The 18,315-nt window shown below is 43.9% G+C and overlaps 1 protein-coding gene across 2 annotated transcripts in view; it reads left to right on the top strand.

Moving 5' to 3' along the window:
* Positions 1-3,109: 3,109 nt before the first annotated feature.
* Positions 3,110-18,315, top strand: part of FARP2 (FERM, ARH/RhoGEF and pleckstrin domain protein 2) — a 1,696,743-nt gene continuing 1,681,537 nt past the window's right edge. Inside the window, exon 1 of one of the 2 annotated variants that reach the window (XM_078665691.1) lies at positions 3,110-3,188. The gene's annotated coding sequence lies outside the window, so the exon portion shown is untranslated. Of the gene's footprint in view, positions 3,189-10,748; positions 10,843-18,315 lie in introns of those variants that run through there. The other variant, XM_078665692.1, reaches the window with a different exon arrangement.

Below are 18,315 nucleotides of genomic sequence, written 5' to 3'. Positions count from 1 at the left end.
CTGGGTTACCGGTTCTGTGCCGGTTCTTAAAAACCCAGTACCTCAGTTCTCCAGGATATCATGAAGGCCGTGATTGGTCTTCGGATTCTGTATTCAAAACGTTTTATTTCAGACCCATTGTTGATGTTGCTTCTGTTGTGGTGGCTGAGCTTTGAACAAGCATAATCGGAGCCTCCGTCCTGACATAGAATTTAAAATTTGCTAACATTCGTGCCAAGAATTTTCAATTCTATTAAAGACAGGAGGCGAGGATTATCCCACCCATATTTACAGTTTATATTGTATTGCTTCTGCATTATTGCTGTTTCATTCTGTTGATAATTCTATGACTTCTTTTCCCGCCCTGTTTTTAAAATTTGTAAGTCTTCCTTTGGAATGGCCTTTACGGCTCTGCTTTTTATTTCCTCCAGGCTCCGACCTTAAATGAGGTGTGTTGCGAGTTTCTTCTCTTCATTGGTCTACTGTTGTTCCTGTGGATATGGGAAGTTCCTTCGTCCCTTCCTTCAGATGATGACTTCTTCGTGGGACGTCCTTAATGGATTGATGGATTTTTCGTTATTATTCCTTTTGAAACTGGACAAAGAAAGAGGAAGTGGTGACCTCTATGACTCTTTATATACTGTTTATGTACTCTATGGTTACCCAGGGTTTATGGGTAATGTAGTTTTTTCGTTTCTTTACTGTGTTTTTATTGGCTGCTGTGTTTCAGTAAAGAAATTGAGATAAGCATAATCCTCGCCTCCTGTCCTTAATAGAATTGAAAATTCTTGGCCCGAATGTTAGCAAATTTTAAATTGCTGTACATTCTCCTCCTGAAGGCCAAGATATTGTCTCCTTAAAATGTTAGTGCCAGAGCAAAACCAACATACGCAAAAAAGGAACCTTCAGAAAAGAAGTATAAAATTATAAAAATGTCGGAGACATAAGAAAGCCTTGCTAAACCAAGATAGTATTTTATAATGAAAACACGCATCGCACACAAGTGTAACGTAAACGCATCATGCACAATCTTAACGAAAACATCATACAAAAAAGAGTGGGCAAACACAAAGGAAAGAAAAAAACACTGCAGAGAAATGAGACTAGTAATAGGCCAATAGTCCAAGGGAGGGAACTAGCTATGAGAAGGAGGAACATATAAGTAAAACAAACCACATATTCACAGAATCAGTAGCCAGGGGCGGAAAGAAAGCCCACATAGTGAGGGAGCATGAGGGCTAAGGTCGAAAGCTATCGACTTTGGAGCTAAGGAACCAGGGGGCATATTAGCAAGGAAACTCGTTAAAATTATCGCCGTTTTAGCGGCAGGAAACTGCTGCTAAAACGGCGATAATGGGCTTGCTAATATACGTAATAGAATTCCAATGGAAGCCCAGGTTAGATGTACAGGACATCTAACCTGGGCTTCTATTGGAATTCTATAACGCATATTAGCAAGCCCATTATGGCCGTTTTAGCTGCAGTTTCCTGTCGCTAAAACTGCGATAATTGTAACGAGTTTCCTAGCTAATATGCCCCCAGGTTCGAGTCTGGGCTTGGGCTCAACATCCTGTGACTCTGGGAAAATCATTTAGTTTCCCCATGCCTACCAAAAACTGAATGTGTCCTTGTGTAATGCAACTGGTGCTCATGTTCCAATACCTTCGGGTCAAGCCCGCACTAAATAAAACTACAAAAACAAAAAAATACAGCTTGTCTCAAAGATCGCGCATGCGCGCTGCCTACGTCGACCTAAAAAACGCACCAAAAGCAACAGCACTTGCCTCAGACGAGACCTAAAGTTGGGCTCGAAGGTCGAAGATCATATTGGAAAATAAATTAAATTAGAAACCTTAAGTACTCCGGGATAGTTGTTGCTGTTTAAGAACATTTTGCGGCTATCGTGAAATAGGGCTTTGTGAAAGTTACCTCTTTTTATGTCTCTGGTTGCTTCGTTTTGCCAGGGGTGTGCGTCAAAAACAATCTACAAAGGGCATTTATTTATAATATAACTCAGCACACACAATAAATAACACGGGAATGTTACTGATGAGCAAACTGAAAACGTGACCGCTATGACAATTAGGCGGATATTAGCAAGGAACCTTGTTAAAATTATCGCCGGTTTATCGGCAGGAAACTGCCGATAAAACGGCGATAATTTTTAACGAGGTTCCTTGCTAATATGCCCCTTAGACCTCACGAAACCATTCCCTTTGTTGGTTCGGTTCGTCTTTAGAGCCTTCCAGGTCCTTGGTTGGACTCTTCCAATTAATTCTCTGGATAGTATCCTTCACGCAGACAGTGACGTGCATACTTACCTCTAAAATGGTTACTTGCGAGACTGAGCAACAGTTAAGTACGCGTTCTAGTTGTTAAGTTGATGTATCGTCAGCAGTGGGCGGGCGAAGGGGGAGGAAGGCTTTCGCAGAAGGTGAAAAATGTGCTTAACCTACACCGTGCAGAGGTGTACGTTCCGGAATGAGGAGGGATGGGTGAGCTAAGGATCACACGAAAGAAACCTCCATGGGAATCTTGAGCCGCTGCCATGTTAAGATCAGGCAACACAGGGGTTTACTGTACATTTGAAACATGAAAGTAGAGCCTAAGTGGCTGTTCGTGTTCGCTCCATGCAGCGGCACTGCCTCAATTATAGAAGACGAGACCATCGTTTTACCCTGAAACATTGTTGCCTGAACACTGGTGTTATTTTGTGAAACAACGTTGCAAAACAGTTCGGTGTTTTAAACGGCAAAATAAAGGGATTCGTTTAAGTGCACTACAAACTATTTTTATTCATGTATTTTATTTTATTTATTTAACTATAGTTAAAGAAAAATGGGAAGTCAGGTGAAAAGTCGCAACGTAAGCCGGATAGGGGGTCGTGTGTCACATGGGATAAATGTGATGGGAGTGGGTTAAGTGGCGGTAAAATAAATAAAACGGTGGTGCCTGGGAGCAAGTTGAAGGTTAGGCCGAGATTTTAGAAGGGTAGGAACTCCGCGGGTTTGAGCGCTCAGAGACTCCGCTGAAAAATCTTTGAACTCACTAGAGGCGCGGTTATTAAAGAGCCTGAATATTCTGCTGGGCGGGGTTACGAGGGCGGGATTAGGGAGCGGGACCAGGGAGCAGGACTGGGAGTTTACAGTCAGCACGAAAGAGTCCTTGGAGCGGAGGCGGGTAAGGGAGCAGGACGGGAGCAACGAACGGTGAGGAATTTCCCATACGAACGGCGGAGGGCCTCTGTTGCGCTCTCTCTCGTCCCCTACAGATCGTTCCAGTCATTTAACCTGTTGCAATCTTTCCATTCTCGTGGTTGGCCCCGTTTGATTTACCCTGCACTCTGTCAAACTCAACGAACTGCCCCTGCAGTCTGCTTCTCGAGTTACCCCAATCATGTATTTCCCTCCATATCTTATTTTCTACCCCACCCTTCCGTTCAGTTTTTATCTTTCTACTCCTCCACTTTTCCCTTTTTCTGACCTTTCACTCGCCAGACTTCCTCAACTGAAACCTCCGAGAGTTGTTTTGTCATAGGGACATTTTAGGTCCACCCGCCGTCTTGCAGTTATAATAAATGCTTTTTGTGGCGTTCTCTCCCAATGACATAGAATCCCCTCCGGCGCAGATTTCCCAGTTTGATCTTCTTCAACCTTATTGCCTCTTCTGCGCCCCGCGTTCACACTATAGACTGCCTCCTGTCCACCCGTTTCGCACCAATGCTTCACAGTTGTTTACTCATTTGCCTCTCCACTGTACCAGATACAACACTTCCGTGCAGCAGAATCTTCTTCATACCACTTCACCCAGTTGATTGTAACTTTCGTCCCTCAGGGTCCCACTGCGGCCCCATCATCCTCCTGCGGTCACTTTCCACATCCCGCTGGTCATGTCTGATATTACCTGGCAGTCTCTTTTCTCCCACGTTTCTAATTTCATGGTACCTCGTATTCATCTACTACGTTGTTCACTGTTTCACCCCTTGACCACCCCCCACCCATGTATTCTTTGCTACCTTCCTGATTGTGCTGACTATTCCCTCCTGGTCCACGTTCTATTATCTCTGCTTCTGTTCATGCTGCCTTTAATCAGATTTTTAATTATTTTGGACAATGTTTTTAACCCATACACAAAACATTAAGCGTAGAAGACCTAAATTGTGCAAGATGATTACTTGGGGACTAAAGGTCAGCGCAAAGGAAGTTTGTGTGAGAGTATAGTCTTTGCCACAATTGACATTTGAAACTGGACACATTAGTATTGTAGTGTGTAGCATTTATATAGTTTGTCGTATATCGTTGTGGGGCCTATTTTCGCATGTGCGGACCTACACCATTGAGGTGTGCACGCTTGGTGCAGAGTGTTGTATTTGTTGTCATCCTTGGTGTCTTAACTGAATGACCGCAGAGATGCTTTTATCTTGTCTTGTAGTGCAATGGATAAAATTGTGATGGAGGTGGTAGCACAAGAGCCTCACATAATTTAGTTCTAATTAGTTGAGGTTTATAATTTACTTAGCAGGTTCCTTGCTATGCTTCATGCTTTCTTTTCCGAAGTAGCAAAAGACACACAAATGATGGACGGAATGCAGAACAAATCAAAACATTCACCCCAGTCAAGAGATCTGAGTTAAATCCAACGTTCTTTTGCTCACCATGCACACCAGTTTAGACCCAGCCATATGCAAATCAGTCTTAACCCTGTGCCTCATGGAAACAGTTCAGCACGAACTGCCAAGGATCCGGTCACAGGATGCTTGTTTCTGGTCCAGGTAGGACCTGGCTTGGCAGTTTGGGCTGGACTGTTCCCATGAAGTGAAGGCAGTCGAGAGGTACCCCTTGAGGAACCAAGGGAAATGGGGTTATACAACCAAAAGAAGAGAAGTTTCCCTTGAGACAATGCTAAGTGAAGGTTACGATACCAAGCCTCACAATGTCATAAGTACATACAATAGAAACATATAGGTAGTTAAAAATTCATTTATTTTGAATAACTTAAAAACACAGGAGTAAATTTCACTAGTCTAGATCCCTAGTCTTAAAACACGGTTAAAACAATACACACAATTGCAACCTGCACAATTGAGAAGAAAAGACAGAACAGGTACAACATGCAATTGTTGAATACAGTTTGTATATTCTGGCTCCGTTGTGATAACACCAATATTGTATTACTATGACATCAGCATATCAACTCCGGAAACACCACTGGGTGAGACGCTGCCTCTGATAGCGATGGTCGCTGAGGGAGAGGCTGGCGTCAATGGTGCTGTCAGTGCAGCTAGTGAAAACCCGGTTACATCGACTGTGGTAAGGGCTGAGGTCCATTTAGATCGCCAAGATATATCCAGTGAGGATTTGGAGGAAGTTCACCCAGCTATAAGGCCGGTACGCAACTGTAGGAGAACACAGATAAAGGGGGGTGGGAAAAAGAATATAAAAACTACTGTTGCAGATTCTGCCATCATTAATACCCCACTCAATAACCCCTTTTTGTTTACTGGTAATAAGGAGAATAACATAAATGCTAATATTGCACAATTGGTTGCCCTCATCAAAAACCTCGAGTCTACACTGGAATCCAAGGTAGAGGAGGCTATCAAACCTTTAACCTCCAAGATAGACACTCTAACAGCTAAGGTGTCCAGGCTTGGTGGCCTGGTATCTTTGTTCCAGGCTGAAGCTACCGGCCTAAGGGATAACTCTGGAGAAGACAGACGGGTAAGGAGGGCCCGGGAAAACACTCAGTCGAATTTTACTAATACGACTGCTGTACCTACCACTGTGAGTAGGGCACCAACAATAGCAACCACACCAGTCACCCAAGTAACAGTGGTTCCACAGGTCCAGTCTAACCCTGTTTTAAGACAGGGTATTGATAGTAGGCCGCATAGGAGTAAACGCTATCTTAACCTACCGCCTGACTGTGCGCCATTTGTGCTAGTCTTAACAAATGTCCCACCCTGCGGTACTCATCCTGCCTCACCCAATGACGAATCCCATGTCTCACTAAAAAACAAAACAGTGTCATGGCTTAATAAAAACTGTGGCTTCCCAATCGCCTATTCTGATCAGATAGTGGCAGTCAGGAGGGTGAATTGGGTGGGCCCATCGAAAAAAATGGGAAGCAGTGACTGCATCGTTGTGAACTTTAAACATCCCCAACATGTGGCCACCGCTCTCTTAAGAGCTTCGTCACTGATATATAACGAGAGCAGTATTTGTGTCCGACCTCTGGGGTATTTCTATGCTCATCTCTGCCATAACTCCCCCCAACAAAGGCTGTTCAGCCCAGTGGCTGAAACTCAGACCCAGGTTGTGGACAATCGTTTTCAGTACAATATTGCTGACCCGAGGGGATTTGGAAACAACAACAACACACAGAATAGTCTTAACTTCATGGGCCAACCTAAGCCTGGGTTTAACATCAATACACAGAACAGGTACGACCCTTTATCTGGCCTGGATATGTGTGATTGACATGAGATCCCTGTGGGTCAGGGCATCCCAATCTCAGACGAATTGGTACCCATTTCGAACTCACAGGATAATAACTGTGGTAGCAATGTTATCTCGTGGAATATTGCGGGGTTGGCTGTAAAAATGGCAGACACAAATTGGGTCAACTACATCAAGCAATTTAAGGTTATCTGCCTACAAGAGACATGGCTGGTCGAATGTGATCTTTTCTTAGAATGGTACAAGGCCTACTATGTCCCGGCCACACCATCATTAAGAGGCAGATCTAAGGGTGGACTGGTGATTTTTGTTTCTATTCTTGTAGACATGGCTGGTCGAATGTGATCTTTTCTTAGAAGGGTACAAGGCCTACTATGTCCCGGCCACACCATCATTAAGAGGCAGATCTAAGGGTGGACTGGTGATTTTTGTTTCTATTCTTGTTACTTGTAAAATCAGTAGAATTGAAGCAAATGATCTTGGTATGATGGGTCTGGTTCTACATGGGGAACATTGCCGATCATTATGTTTAGTGAACTTTTATAATGCTGTCAATGTCACCCCAGTATTCAATTCCGTATATGTCCTGCATGCTTTTCTCACTTCCTCTTTAAAGGATTTTAATCATAATCTTATGATTATGGGGGACTTTAACGTCCACTTGTGTGGAGACCCTCTACACAAATGTATAACTGATTTAAGATGTGAGCGTATGGAGGGCCTCCACTTGGATCACACAATGGCAGGGGAATTATGCAATGCTCTCCTAGATAATCTGGACCTCTCCCTGGCTGTGACACTCAGGGATCCATTTAAATGTTTTGATACTCCCACCTTCAAGGGGCATGGGAGGGGCACCTTTATTGATCACATGCTATTGTCAACGATACTGCTGCCTTTTTTGGATTCGTTTGATATTGTTCCAAGCTAATTCAGTGACCATAACCCTTTAACAATCCGTCTAAAGGGACCTTGGTTTACTAAGGAAAGACAGATATGCAATATTGGGAGGCTGGGTACCACAGATGGGAGGCGACGACTCAAATGGTCAATGGTGACTCCAGATTTATTGTATAAAAACATTGTAGACACTTGTACTGAGGATATTGTGAACTGCACTCAGGTGGGGGCAGACCCACGACGGGTTCTTACTGCTTATCAAAATCTGTCGGAGAAGGTGTCAGAACTGATGACGGTCCCATTAAAGACGAGTGTGGAAAAACGTGGGCCAAGATGGTTCAATCGTGATTGTTCTAAAGCTGCACGTAACCTCAGGCTAGCACTGGCAGCTACTCCGAGAGTACAGGATAATGTTAAATTGTGTCGCAGAGAATATAAGTCTATTCTTAAGTCTCATAAGGAGACATTAAGAATAGAAGCGTGGAACGAGTTACTTGACCCCTCTACCTTAAAATCAAGCACCAGGTTTTGGACAATAATAAAAAAACCATTCCTGGCAGAAGAACCGGGTAACGGTCTGGACTGTTGCATTACCAAGGAAGAGTGGGAACTGCACTTTAAACAATTGTACTCTTCTGGGTCACCCGTAACAATTGAGAAACTGCCTGATGCTAGGGGAGGTGTTATTAGGTTTACTAATGGAGAAGTTATGGAGGCCATTGAAGGGCTTACTGCTAAAAAAGCCCCAGGGCCTGACGGGATCCCTCCAGACCTGTATAGGTCTGACCCACACTTCTGGGCGCCCATCCTGGTTGCAGTATTTAATGCAGCTGCCAAAGTGGGCTGTCCTACCTCCTGGGGAGTATCAACGATTGTTCCCGTATTTAAAAAAGGAGATAAGGGCAGTCCACACTGCTACCGGCCAATTTCCTTAATTGACTCCATGGTCAAAATTATGGGGAGAATTCTACTACAGAAAATCACATGCTGGGCGACTGAAAATAACATCATGTCGATCTCTCAGTATGGTTTCTGTGGGGGGCGCTCCACCATAACTCAGTGCCTTAACCTCTTCCTTGTATTAAGCAAATATACCATTATACAGAGGGGGACTGTCCATCTTGCCTTCATGGACCTCTCTTCAGCCTTCGACTGTGTCAACAGGGGGGGGCTTTGGAGGTCCATGAGGGAGAAAGGTGTGGACACAGGGATAGTCGACTTCCTGGTGGACATGCACAGTAATACCAGTGCTAATGTCAGATATACTGTAAATGGGGACACCACTGGTAATTTTGACATTAAGAAGGGAGTGCGTCAGGGTTGTATCCTTGCCCCCTTCCTTTTTTATTTGTATATTAATGATTTAGATGATTACCCACAGAAAGTACAGGCAGATTGCCCCAGAGTTGGCAGGCGGGGTATTCCAGTTCTTTTATACGCAGACGATGCGGTTTTAATTTAAAGAACGGAGAAAGGACTCCAGGCGCTTTTAAATGCTTTTAATACTTTCATGTCTGACCGCAATCTATTGGTCAACAACTCCAAATCATACATTATGCATGTTGGCCATAAACCTAAAAAGAATTTCATTTTTAAATTGGATGACGTCCCAATACCAGCCACAGAAACATTCTCATATCTTGGTGTCCTGTTTGATACCAAGCTTAGCTGGGGTCCCCACCTGGCTAAAAAGAAAGGTGAACTGGTAAGGGCTAATGCTTCTGTTTTTAACTTTGCGACAAAACTGGGTAAGAAGCCAACTAACGCAATGATTAAGCTTTACAATGCCAATTCTGTTGCTACAGCTGCATATGGTAGTGAACTTTGGGGATATGTGGCTGGAGAACAGCTGCAGGTTGCTGAAAACAATTTTCTAAAACTTTTACTCTGTGTCCCCACCAGTACACCCAACATGGCAGTACATGAAGAACTGGGAATCCAATACCTAAGTGATATTTTTTCCTTAAGGCCCTTAACTTGTTGGATGAAACTGTGGTTAAACCAGGAAATACCTCTAACCCATATGATTGTAAGAGATCTTATATCTCAGGACAAACACATGTGTGTCCCCTGGTTAAAATATCTGAAAACGTGCTTTTCCAGGCTAGGTCGCCTGAATTTGTTTGAAAATCCTAGCGGAATTGTAAAGGGGGATATAACAGCAATCAAACAAGCCTTCTATAAGGATAAGTTGGCCCAAAGGGAAAGTGAGGAGCTTATGAAACCAAGAATTAGGAAATACGTGATGTTAAAAACTTGTGAAAGCATGGAGCCATACTTAATGAGCAGTTTCACCTCTCATGAGAAATTCTTGTTGACTAGGTTTAGATTTGACATCTTCCACCATCTTTTAATTCGACCGAAGTCAGACATTTTTAATAAGGTTACAGCACCCTGTGGCTGCGACGGGAAGTCTCCTCAGGACATGCTGCATTTTATGTTTTTATGTAGGTTTTATGAATATCCCCGCAAACGTTATCTTGTTGAACTTTTAAGGAAACTTAATTTTAACCAAATCAAACCTGCCTTTTTCTATTTACAGCTTTTGTATAGTGATAGTGTCTTACAGGTTATAGAATTTTTAAAATTAACCGTCAAATTAAGGAACTGCCTAGACCAATGATGATGTACTCACTATCTGCACTTTACTATGTATCTGGGACAATTAATTGTTAATGGGCCATGTGTAATATGATTCTTGTATGTGACTATGAATTATTGCAATTTTATGAAAAAATGGTTTTAACTGTATTGTATATATGTGTACTTTTATGGTGTGAAATATAACCGAATAAAGTCTCTATTGAATTGAATTGAATTGTGAAACAACGTTGCAAAACAGTTCGGTGTTTTAAACGGCAAACTAAAGTTCAAGTGCACTACAAACTATATTTTTATTCATGTATTTTATTTTATTTATTTAACTATAGTTAAAGAAAAATGGGAAGTCAGGTAAAAAGTCGCAACGTAAGCCGGATAGGGGGTCGTGTGTAACATGGGATAAATGTGATGGGAGTGGGTTAAGTAGCGGTAAAATAAATAAGACTGTGGTGCCTTGGAGCAAGTTGAAGGTTAGGCCGAGATTTTAGAAGGGTAGGAACTCCGCGGGTTTGAGCGCTCAGAGACTCCGCTGAAAAATCTTTTAAGAGGCAGTGCCCGGGTGCGGTACTTTACAGTGGCTGGCCGTTTGTTATGAATTGTCTTTTTCTTTATAGAAATGGCCAGGATGTTGATGTTCTGAGAATGATACGTTTTCTTTGAGCGTGAAGATGCTTGGGCTGGTAACATTTTTACTGACAGAATCGGTAAGGCTGCGCTGGAAGGCTTTTTTTGCCCTCGGGGGCTGACGCGAACTTACTAGAGGCGCGGTTATTAAAGAGCCTGAATATTCTGCTGGGCGGGGTTACGAGGGCGGGACTAGGGAGCAGGACTGGGAGTTTACAGTCAGCACGAAAGAGTCCTTGGAGCGGAGGCGGGTAAGGGAGCAGGACGGGAGCAACGAACGGTGAGGAATTTCCCATACGAACGGCGGAGGGCCTCTGTTGCGCTCTCTCTCGTCCCCTACAGATCGTTCCAGTCATTTAACCTGTTGCAATCTTTCCACTCTCGTGGTTGGCCCCGTTTGATTTACCCTGCACTCTGTCAAACTCAACGAACTGCCCCTGCAGTCTGCTTCTCGAGTTACCCCAATCATGTATTTCCCTCCATATCTTATTTTCTACCCCACCCTTCCGTTCAGTTTTTATCTTTCTACTCCTCCACTTTTCCCTTTTTCTGACCTTTCACTCGCCAGACTTCCTCAACTGAAACCTCCGAGAGTTGTTTTGTCATAGGGACATTTTAGGTCCACCCGCCGTCTTGCAGTTATAATAAATGCTTTTTGTGGCGTTCTCTCCCAATGACATAGAATCCCCTCCGGCGCAGATTTCCCAGTTTGATCTTCTTCAACTTTTTCAACCTTATTGCCTCTTCTGCGCCCCGCGTTCACACTATAGACTGCCTCCTGTCCACCCGTTTCGCACCAATGCTTCACAGTTGTTTACTCATTTGCCTCTCCACTGTACCAGATACAACACTTCCGTGCAGCAGAATCTTCTTCATACCACTTCACCCAGTTGATTGTAACTTTCGTCCCTCAGGGTCCCACTGCGGCCCCATCATCCTCCTGCGGTCACTTTCCACATCCCGCTGGTCACGTCTGATATTACCTGGCAGTCTCTTTTCTCCCACGTTTCTAATTTCATGGTACCTCGTATTCATCTACTACGTTGTTCACTGTTTCACCCCTTGACCACCCCCCCACCCATGTATTCTTTGCTACCTTCCTGATTGTGCTGACTATTCCCTCCTGGTCCACGTTCTATTATCTCTGCTTCTGTTCATGCTGCCTTTAATCAGATTTTTAATTTTTTGGGACAATGTTTTTAACCCATACACAAAACATTAAGCGTAGAAGACCTAAATTGTGCAAGATGATTACTTGGGGACTAAAGGTCAGCGCAAAGGAAGTTTGTGTGAGAGTATAGTCTTTGCCACAATTGACATTTGAAACTGGACACATTAGTATTGTAGTGTGTAGCATTTATATAGTTTGTCGTATATCGTTGTGGGGCCTATTTTCGCATGTGCGGACCTACACCATTGAGGTGTGCACGTTTGGTGCAGAGTGTTGTATTTGTTGTCATCCTTGGTGTCTTAACTGAATGACCGCAGAGATGCTTTTGTCTTGTAGTGCAGTGGATAAAATTGTGATGGAGGTGGTAGCACAAGAGCCTCACATAATTTAGTTCTAATTAGTTGAGGTTTATAATTTACTTAGCAGGTTCCTTGCTATGCTTCATGCTTTCTTTTCCGAAGTAGCAAAAGACACACAAATGATGGACGGAATGCAGAACAAATCAAAACATTCACCCCAGTCAAGAGATCTGAGTTAAATCCAACGTTCTTTTGCTCACCATGCACACCAGTTTAGACCCAGCCTTATGCAAATCAGTCTTCACCCTGTGCCTCATGGAAACAGTTCAGCACGAACTGCCAAGGATCCGGTCACAGGATGCTTGTTTCTGGTCCAGGTAGGACCTGGCTTGGCAGTTTGGGCTGGACTGTTCCCATGAAGTGAAGGCAGTCGAGAGGTACCAAGGGAAATGGGGTTATACAACCAAAAGAAGAGAAGTTTCCCTTGAGACAATGCTAAGTGAAGGTTACGATACCAAGCCTCACAATGTCATAAGTACATACAATAGAAACATATAGGTAGTTAAAAATTCATTTATTTTGAATAACTTAAAAACACAGGAGTAAATTTCACTAGTCTAGATCCCTAGTCTTAAAACACGGTTAAAACAATACACACAATTGCGACCTGCACAATTGAGAAGAAAAGACAGAACAGGTACAACATGCAATTGTTGAATACAGTTTGTATATTCTGGCTCCGTTGTGATAACACCAATATTGTATTGCTATGACATCAGCATATCAACTCTGGTGTTGGAGACTTGAATTATACCACTCTGTGCGTCGACGCGTTTAAGTGGGTTCTCCTTATAGTTACCACCTTTATCAAGACCAATGGTAAGCTGTCACAATCAGGGGCTATATGTAATTGCCCCTGGATTCTTGATGAGGATCACTTCTTATAGTGAGTACTCTGTTTGTGATCCGAATGATGGTTTCTAGTCGAGATATAGGTAGTATGTTGCTGCCTGTTGTCTAGCCTGTTTAAACTTATACGACTTATTATATTATCCCACTTTAGATGCGTGATCCACTTCAATTTGGAAAAAACCCTTATTATTGATCTGTTTCTAGGCCACACATGTCTTGCTTGAGTGATTGCCTTGCGGTCCCTGTTTCTTACTATAGTCTAGGACGTATGTTGGTTTAAAAACAGTGCCTCTTCTGCAGAACCCCAGAGACAGCGGATCGATGCAACTTTCATCAGGTAGTCTTCGCAACAGGCCATTAAAGAAGTACTGTTGACAGTTGAACTACGTACTACCCTTCAGGATATCCTTCCTCCTGATTTTACAAAGAAAGGGCTGAAGAAGAGGCACTGTTTTTAAACCAACATACGTCCTAGACTATCGTAAGAAACAGGGACTGCAAGGCAATCACTTAAGACATGTGTGGCCTAGAAACAGATCAATAATAAGGTTATTTTCCAAATTGAAGTGGATCACGCATCTAAAGTGGGCTAATATAAGTCGTATAAGTTTAAACAGGCTAGACAACTGGCAGCAACATACTACCCATATCTCGACTAGAAACCATCGTTCAGATCACAAACAGAGTACTCACTATAAGAAGTGATCCTCATCAAGAATCCAGGGGCAATTACATATAGCCCCTGATTGTGACAGCTTACCGTTGGTCTTGATAAAGGTGGTAACTATAAGGAGAACCCACCGAAACGCGTCGACGCACAGTGGTATAATTCAAGTCTCCAACACCAGAGTTGATATGCTGATGTCATAGCAATACAATATTGGTGTTATCACAACGGAGCCAGAATATACAAACTGTATTCCACAATTGCATGTTGTACCTGTTCTGTCTTTTCTTCTCAATTGTGCAGGTCGCAATTGTGTGTATTGTTTTAACCGTGTTTTAAGACTAGGGATCTAGACTAGTGAAATTTACTCCTGTGTTTTTAAGTTATTCAAAATAAATGAATTTTTAACTACCTATGTTTCTATTGTATGTACTTATGACATTGTGAGGCTTGGTATCTTAACCTACACTTAGCATTGTCTCAAGGGAAACTTCTCTTCTTTTGGCTGTTCCCATGAAGCACAGGGTCAAGACTGATTTACATATGGCTGGGTCTAAACTGGGGTGACATGGTGAGCAAAAGAACACTGGATTTAATCCCGATTACTTAACTGGAGGTGAATGTTTGATTTGCTCTGCATTCCATCCATCATCTGTGTGTCTTTTGCTTTCTCACCCTAAGTGCGGCGGCTAGGTCCTAAGTGCGCTGGGTATGCCCAAACGTGGGTCCCGGGCTTACTGTGCCACTGGCTGATGAGGGGTGATACCCTGAAACCGGTCCCAGGATGCGCCTTTCCGGTCCTGGTAGGACATGGGTTTGCATTTCGGGCTGGACTGTTCCCATGAGGTCAAGACTGATTTGTATATGGCTGCGTCTAAACTGGGGTGGCATGGTGAGCAAAAGAACAATGGATTTACCCTGGATTGCTTGACTGGGGGTGAGTGTTTGATTTGCTCTGCATTCCGTCCATTATTTGTGTGTCTTTTGCTTTCTCTTACGAAATAGGCAGGCATTTACCTGCATGGTCTTTTGGTCTAGGTTTTCAGCCCTAGTACAAGGGGGCACAGCCCCTACCCCCCGATCATCAGTGTTACAAAGTGATCATTAATAAAAGTAATAAAGGATGATCATTAAAAATATTACAAACTTACAATATGTAGAAACAACACTTTCTAATTTTTTTCATCTTTGAATTTGCTGTTAATATTATAAACTCTTGCTTTCATTTACAAAAGTACAAATGCAATAAGTTCTTCTGCAATTGTTATTCTAAGTGTAATTACGATATAACAGGAAAATATGGTACCGCAAGACTTATTCACTATATAAATAGAGATCTATATATCATACAGTACTATCCCCACCAAAGCATGAAACCGCTTCCCTCACCACATCAGAGCCTCTTCATTGCTTCTTGACTTCTCTAGTTACCGTAGACGTGGCTTTTCAAATAATCATGCCAAGTAGACCTACTTAAGCTGATATCAAATATTCTCAAGTTAATTGTACACAAATATATATACTTTTTAGGTTTCGACCTGGCGAGGGGCACGCAGTGCCACTCCCAGATCGAAAACTATTGTCTACAGTAGGGATGTCGGCACCGCCTCTGCCTCTCATTGGCTAGCTCCATAAATGGAGGCTAGCCATTGGGAGACAGAGGCTGTCAATCGCGCTTTCTCTCGAAAACGCGATTCGGGGGCGTTTCTGGTGCTTTTTTTAAGCCCCGCCCCTTTGTCCCGGGCCGCGCTGCGATTGGCTGCCGGCCCGGGACACCCCCGTGACGTCATTCCCGGGCCGCGCTGTGATTGGCTGCCGGCCCGGGACACCCCCGTGACGTCAGCTAATCACAGCGTGGCCCGGGACCTGACTTGTTTTATTTTGTGTGCGTGCGTTGCCTCGTTCTCCTTACTGGAAGGTCAGGAAGGAGGCATTGCAGTGGATGGACCCTCCTTGTTTTATTATGGAGAAAGTGCAATGTAAACGTGCATCTGCTGTTACGCAATGGCGATAGCTTGTTTTTCCCGCCCCTCAACCCGTGCGGACTGCTGGCTCGCTCTGCGCCCTCACTCCGAGACAACAGGAACAGGAAGAAGAGGCTGAATCTGGAGCTGAGGAACAGACAGCCCAGGGAGGTTTTAGCGCCGGGAAACCCTCACGGGTAGCTGTCGCGCTCTATAAGATTAATAAATAAATAAATAAATAAAATAGGCAGCCGTACGACGTGGGGTGTTTGGGGGAGAGGGCCGCCAAGGTGGCTGGACGGAGATGCGCCAGGCGAGGGAGGAGACCAGCACCTGCAGCTAAACTCCACCAGGCTGTCTTCAATGGCTTCCGCCGGCAACGGAACAAGCGCTTTCACTTAATTTTCAGCTGCGTTTCATCACAGCATGGCAGCTCCTTGCGAAGGTCGTGTGCCTTTCTTTGTTTCCTGCATGGCGCCCGCAGCTAAAACAAAGTAGGCTGCCATAAATGGCTTCTGCACTCTGCCGGCAACAATCAAGGTCTTTAACGTTTAATTTACAGAGCTTCATAGCGGATGAGCTGAGCAAGAAGCATCAGCTCGCCTTGCTTCCTACTTCCGCTTGTAAATTCGGCCGCCCTGTGCTACAGCACCGTATCTAAAAGCACAAAGTAAGACGCTCTGGTCTGCGCTAATCACAATACAGTTCTGCTAATTCCAACGCTGGTTATTAACATGGAGCACTTCTAAGAAGGGCCTGCGCTTTTAAATCCTGGCACGCCGCCCACTTTCATTGCAGACCCTTTATTTTACAGCCAAGAGGTCTGACTGGAGCTGCACGGAGCAGGGAAGATTTCTGGGCGAGTGCCCTTGCTGCTCGTGTTGACTGACCGTGCTTGTGGTGAACTGTGAATGTGTGCGTGTCTGCGTGCGTGTACATATGTGAATGTCTGATCATAAAACGCGACTTTTTCTTCGTTTGACGCCCTTCTCCCCCAGTCAGATGCAGGGAATGAAACGCACTTTTGCAGCCCGGGGCGGCGCGAGCTGGCTCTAATTACAGGGTGGGGGGCTGTGGGGAGTCACCCCGGGATGGCTTGATCAAATTAACGCCGATGACGGATTTATTAGCGCTGCTGCGCCGCGCGGGGTCGGTTCCCACCGGGGAAGGGTTGGGTGGGGGCAGGTAGAGCAGCCCGCAGGGCAGCGGCAAGTGGATTCATTCATACACTCAGGGCCCTTCACAGCGCCGAGTGCGCAGAAAGCGCTGAGTGCACAGAAAGCGCCTCACACACCTGAGAGCACGATCGACTGGCTGGATAATAATAACTCATGGATAAGTTTAGTTTCTGATGGGTGCTGTATCAATAGTCTACATTATTGTTATGAATCTGATTATTATGATTATTTTTTATTGTATTTTTTGCAAACAGTTCATGCCTGTCTCAGAACAGCACGCAGAGCACCCGGCTCTCTTAAAGCACACAGACTCCGCATGAGTCACGGAGTTAGACCAGATGACTTTCACAGTTGTGCCCAGGTGACTTTCACACTTGTGCACAGGTGACTTTCATACTTGTGCACAGGTGATTTCACACTTGTGCACGGGTAACTTTCATACGTGTGCACTTTGTGTGAGTTGCTGAGTTCAACCAATCAACATCACTTTATTTGCATTTTTGGTAATCCATAAACGTACAGACATTAAAAATAACACAGCGCAAAATTGACAACAAAGTAGAAATGTTGGCAAATTGATTTAATGTTAAAAACCGAGGCACCAAACCTATAAACACATTAAAATCCCAAGGTGTACGTTAGACAGGGTATTAAAATCCCTCTACCAAAATATTATCAAACATTAAAAGTACATGAGAAAGTTATTAAAACAGCACGGAGGCGCAGAGTTAAACCAGGTGACTTTCATACTTGTGCACAGGTGACTTTCCTACTTGTGCACATTGTGTGAGTCGCAGAATTAAACCATGAAGACTTTCATACTTGTGCCCATTGTGCGAGTTGCAGCGTTAAACCATGGTGACTCTTTTATACTTGTAAACATTGTGAGACTCGCAGAATTAAACCCTGATGACTTTTTTTTTTATACTTGTGCACATTGCGCGAGTCGCAGAATTAAACCCTGATGACTTTTTTTTTTAACTTGTGCACATTGTGCGAGTCGAAGAATTAAACCATGGTGACTTTTTATACTTGTGCACATTGTGCGGGTCGAAGAATTAAACCATGGTGACTTTTTTTATACTTGTGCACATTGTGCAAGTCTCAGCGTTAAACCATGGTGACTCTTTTATACTTGTGCACTTGCCACATTGTGCGAGTCGCAGAATTAAACCACGTTGACTTGTTATGCTTATACACATTGTGCGAGTCGCAGCATTAAAGCAGTTGACTTTCATACTTGTGCACACTCAGCGCAGGTCCAGACACATGGGGTGTGCACAGAAAGAGATGCGAGGGCGCCCTGCACAGCGCTGTCCTGGGTTAAGCGCTTTTTACCTGCCCTTCAAGCAGTTTGGACTCGTTGGTTACAAATAAAATATACAAGAGAATTGTTTCACCCGGAAGTCATGTGAGGTGGAGTAATTAATGGCATTTGTGAACATTCGTCCGACAAAAGTGGCAGGCGGTTTTAATAATTTCCAAGAGGTTTCTTGGCGCTATGTAAAAAAACACAAACAACAACTTTTGAAAAGGCGAAACCGTTGCATTGTAAATGCTTG

The sequence above is a fragment of the Lissotriton helveticus genome, chromosome 11 (assembly GCF_964261635.1).
Source record: "Lissotriton helveticus chromosome 11, aLisHel1.1, whole genome shotgun sequence".
Taxonomy (NCBI): domain Eukaryota; kingdom Metazoa; phylum Chordata; class Amphibia; order Caudata; family Salamandridae; genus Lissotriton; species Lissotriton helveticus.
This window is presented reverse-complemented; position numbering and strand designations above follow the sequence as displayed.